This window comes from Malania oleifera, chromosome 4 (assembly GCF_029873635.1).
Source record: "Malania oleifera isolate guangnan ecotype guangnan chromosome 4, ASM2987363v1, whole genome shotgun sequence".
Taxonomy (NCBI): domain Eukaryota; kingdom Viridiplantae; phylum Streptophyta; class Magnoliopsida; order Santalales; family Ximeniaceae; genus Malania; species Malania oleifera.
The window spans coordinates 55,056,595-55,062,219 of record NC_080420.1 but is presented as its reverse complement, the minus strand read 5'-3'; positions in this window follow the sequence as shown (position 1 = coordinate 55,062,219).

Below are 5,625 nucleotides of genomic sequence, written 5' to 3'. Positions count from 1 at the left end.
CTCGGGCACATTAAAAGTCATATGGGCGGTTCTTCCACTTTGAAAGGGAAGGCTCCCATAGTGGCGAGCTTGGGCGAGGATGATGATGATGAGGAGGAGGAGGAGGGCACATATTCTGATGGTGGTGATGATTAAAGAAGAATAGATGCTTATTCTTAATTTCATTAACTAAAAACAATTCGGGTTGTAATATTCTGATACTTGGTATTTGTTTTTTAAACTTCTTTTACTTTTCTTATCTTTATTGCTTTCTTTCCTAGTTATGATATTTTGTTTGTGACATGCATGCTGGACATGGATCTTTTTATGTATTTCTGCATGCTGATTAATGGATATCTTGTTGGATATCTTGCTAGATATTTGGTTTGAAAATTGCTTGCTGATTATTGGACCTAGTGTTTGTGAACTGAATGCTGATATATGGTCCTATGACACTTTGCATTTAAATTTTTTTTTGATTTATTCCTTTTTTTTTTTTTATGTCAAAAGGGGGAGAATATATAGCAAAATTAATATTGATAAATGATAAAGGTTATGAGTTTTCATGTTTACATGCTGAATATTGAGTATGCTAATGTTGCTATACACGCTGAATATAAATATTGAGTTTATGTTGTTGCTATGCATGCTGATGAGTGTATGCTGAATATGAAAGTGAGTTTATGCTGAATGTTGAATACAGATATATCTTATGAATGTATTGAAATCTCTTATGAAAGTTTGATATATGTTATATTTTTTGAAGCTTGATATATGCCATATTGAAATTCTGACCTGAGCTTTGTAAGTGTTAATATTCATGTAATGACTTGTTGAGGGAAATCTTTCTAAAAGGAGAAACACAAAATCATAGTTAAAGCTTGAACACGTTGTTGTATATTGATTATATTTTTGTGTTCTATGCTTATTGTGAGGGAGAGCCTTATCAAAGCTAGCTCATTTTGCTCCTTATTTGTCATCATAAAAAATGGGGAGATTGTTAGCCTAACAAGACTTATTCTCATTTGTATGATGATGAGTCCCTAAAATGCATGATTTGAGGCCCTTAGTTACCTTTGTTTATCCTCGATTATCTTGTTAACATAGTTTAGAGTTATGCAAGGTTTGTTCGTTTTGTAGGAAATATAGGTTAAAACCAAGGAGTTAGGCATTATGAGAACTCAAAGGAGAATTTGGGAAACTCAGAGCCAAAATCAGATGTTCAACCAACTTCCAAGGGCCTTAAAGCATCAAAATGAAAAGAAGACTAGGCCCAACCAGGTGGTGCGACAGGAAACACAAGGGGCAACCAGGTCATCCACTACAGACTCCAAGGTTTAGACTGAGATTGAAATAATGCAAGGTTTATCCAAGTGTTCGACCATGTGACCCTCAAGGGGGATTAAGGCAAGATGCTGAAGGCTACTGAGCTAAGAAATATCGAGAGCATAGACCAAGTGGTCGACCAAGAGACCTTGTAGGGGGACTATGCCGAGTTCCTGAGATCTCCTAAAGATCGAGATCCTACAAGTCTCAAACATTAACTCGACCATCAAGACCCTAAAGTGTGACGTAGTCGAAGACACTAAAGATTCTAATCTCTGATTTCTCACGAGTCTCGACTAGGGTGCAATCAAGGGAAGCATGGGAGCGACTTGGTCGACAACAATGATCTTCTACGTGAGATTTGATGCAAAGTTTCCTAATTCGATTTCCAAACTTTTTAAACCCTAATGGGTATAAATAATGGCTATGAACATGTTCTCTAGGTTCCTATTTGGCCAATTTTGGGTTAGTGACAGACCTAAAATGCTATTGAGAGCCAACCTTAAAGTAGATTTAGTTGCTTTCCTTTACATTCCTGTATTGATTTTCTTTTGTACTTCTGATTTTTAGTGATAGACGATTCATTTGCAATGAGAAGCCATTTTTACATGCTTTCCTCATAGATTAGAAGATCATTTGATTGTATTCTTTGGTGTTAGTGACAGACTCTCGGTTGTAAGAGGATTGATTATTTTACATGCTTTCTGTTTACAACTTTCCTTTACTGCTTTCTTTACATGCTTTGATTTATTGCTTTGATTGTGTTGATGCAATGAGAGATAGGATAGCACTTCTAGAGATTAAGTCAAGTATACGTAATAGGTTGCGGATCTAAAAAGGTTCTCGTGGTTGTTGTGATAGGGTATACTCCGGTTCCTGATCGTGCTTCGAACAGTTCGTGCACCCTTGCTACCCTGTGCCATTGAATGACTCCTTTCACTGTGTAACCCTATTACTGATAACTAACCAAACATAGATTTCACACACAACATCTTAGGTCAGATTCATGATTGAGCATTACTTTGTAGGAGTAGAGTTAATTTAGATTTCCATGCTTTCAAGTAATCGTTAGAAAACATCTTCAAAAAATCCCATCTTTTCACTTCTTTTTATACAAAGTCTTAATAAACTATTCTGGAAGTAGTTGATAACTGTGCTCTAATACCCGTGGATCGATACCCGACTTCCCCACTTTCTACTGAACTTGAGAATAGTTAGGTTTTATAAATATTATTTTTGGTAGTTAAGGACCCAAGCCTTGGCGAGCCTACCAAATTTTGGTGTCGTTTCTAGGGATTAAGTCATGGTTATTAGCCAAATTCTGTCTTAGCATGTTATTACTTTATTTTTCTTCTTTGCTCTACTTTTATTCTATCTTTATAATTTTTTTTTTATTTTATTACTCTGAAGTCTTGATTCTTTGTGCTTTAATTGTGTATGCTGGGTTTGTGTTCTTTGGTTCTTGAACTAGTTTCGATAGACCCTGAGATTGAAAAATCACGTAGGTCCCTTAGGAAACCCACTTCAAATCCTGAGTTTGTAGAGTCGTCTGAACTTAAAGTAATAGCCAAATGTCCACCAGTTCCCACTGACCAAATCTCGGAACACCAAACTCCTCACCTACCTATGGTGGGAGAGAAACCACTTAAGCCTCTTCAGGACTACTTTGTACTCGACACATACACCTCGCCATCATGCATCTGGTTCTTAGATATACAGGTGCCGCAATTTGAGATAAATACTTCAATCATCTTGATGCTACCCACCTTCCATGGGAATTCTTATGAAAATTCTTATCAGCATCTAGATGAATTTCTCGAGATTGGTTCCACCATAAGCATCCATAATTTACATGACGATGCCCTTTGCCTAAGACGTTTTCCATTCTCTTTGAAGGATAAGGCCAAATATTGGCTGACGTCCTTAGAGCTGAACTCGGTGACCACCTAGGCCACCATGCAGCATAAGTTCTTAAAGAAGTACTTCCCAATTGGGAAGACTAATTAGTTGCGAAAGGCCATCACCAGCTTCTTTCAGTTGGATGTGGAACTATTCTTTGAGACCTAGGAGAGCTTTAGGGACGTAATCTGTAAATGACCACACCATCATGTCCCTAAGTGGCAATTGGTTCAAACCTTCTATGAGAATGAGGCATGGGTTCTCTTCAAGAACCTCACAAAAAATTCTCAGCAGCATATCGTTGCTGCTCGTAGACCATCCCAACCTTCCACTTCCAAACCTATGGGAGTCTATAATTTGGTTGTGGGCCATGACCTAGCACCTACCCTACACACTATAGTTCATAAATTAGATTAATTCTTGTCCTCAAGATAGAAACCACAAACTGTGGCATGTGCAAAGGTGTGTGCCATCTGCATTGATCCTTCCCATGCTAGCTACAATTGCCCCCATGCACCATCCCACCCCGAGCTTGTGTAGTAAGAACTGAAGGCTACCCATAATTGGTATGATAGGCCGTCAAACGACTCCTACTCCAACACATACAATCCTGGGTGGAAACAACACCCTAACTTTTTCTAGAGGCCACAAGTTCCATGTTCCCAATTCCAAAGGTCTCAACAAGACCCAAATGCTCCACCTCCTTGCCCATATGAAAATTTCCAAAACCATCTTGATTTTGCCCTTTGACCTTCATCATTTAAGCAACTATCTCCCTCTCAACCCATACATGATACATTTCAAGAGACGGTGTTGAAAGCCCTCAAGGGCATTGAGGCTAATTGTCAAATAGATCAATAGCTCATTCACTCTCACTCCCAATTTATAGCTAAGCCGGAAGCCACCATAGGGCAACTAGCTACCTCTTTGAGTTAGAGAGATGAGAGCAAGTTGTCGAGTTAGCCCTTAGTGAACCCCAAGGATCAATACGGGATGGAATTTGAAATGGGCGCTGGTCCCTTATCAAATCACGAGTAGGCCCAGGTGGTAACAACTATTCAGAGTGGTAGGATGGCAGACAAAAGGGTAGAGGAGCAGTTGAGCAAGGGAGAGAATAAGAAGGAGAAGGAAGTAGAGCCTAATGTTGAAACTTGCCCACTTCCTCCTCCAGTTTAGTGAAGAGTCCAAAGATCCCATCATCCTTGGATAAAGGAACTAAGCCACACTTTGACCCTCATAGAGCATTTCATGTAGGTCCAACACCATATCCTCCAACTTTTTATGTACCTTCATCATCTAAAGAGAAAACCACCATTGAGTCCATCATTTACGCATTTAGATGACTTAAGGTCAACAAGACTCTCTTAGATGACATTAAGCGAACACTTGTATATGCCAAAGTCGTCAAGGACTTGTACAGACTGAAACAAAAATCAAGGGTACAAACAAATGAACAAGTGAAGATGGATAAGCACATGAGCTCGATAGTACTAGGTCACCTTCCTCCTAAGCTAAATGACCCTAGCATACCAACCATTTTGTGTGTGATTGGAAATCACACCATTGATAGGGCACTTTTAGATTTAGGGTCAAGTGTGAACATCCTCCCGTACTCAGTGTAGTAGCAATTTCACTTAGGAGAGTTAAAACCCACCCTGGGTACCTTGTGTTTCGCTGACCGATCAATAAAAAGACCCCGGGGTGTGGTAGAAGATGTATTAGTCAAAGTGGAATAGTTCTACTATCCTGTCGATTTCATCATCTTAAATATGGAACCCTCAAACTTAATCAATAATCCAATCTCTATCCTTTTAGAACGACCATTTTTAGCCATGGCTAACGCCTGCATTCAATGTAGGATAGGGATTATGGACATATCCTTTGGCCATATGTTGTGCTGGCTACGAGTATTCCATACTTCCCAATATCCACCTAGGGCCATCCAAGGTGTGGACAAGGACATGATTGATAAAATTGTTGGGGGAAAAGGCTCCCTTAATTCTGTGGAGGGACCCATTGGAAGAAACACTTTAGCCCGAAATTCCCTCTACATTCGACTCAAAGGATCCTTACGAGCAAATTTTTGCACTTCATGATTCGACCTCCAGGTTAGAAGGACTAGTGAAGGTATGCAACACAGGGTTTGATGAAGGAATAAGGGAGGACAATCTGAGCTTTGAACCCGGATGAGTTCAAAATGAGCTTTAGAGTGTCTAGCTGAAGACGGTAAACTTAGCAATTCCGAGAAGCAACCTGACTATTTTTATTTTCTTTTTGAGTCCGTAATTTATACATAGTAGTGTAAATAGGATCTAGAGTTTTGCGAGTAAGGCATAGGATAGTTGGAGGTATGAAGGTTTACTAATTCCTTATAGTACTATGGAGTTCAACCTGGGGCACGATCATCACTTTGTTCGTGTG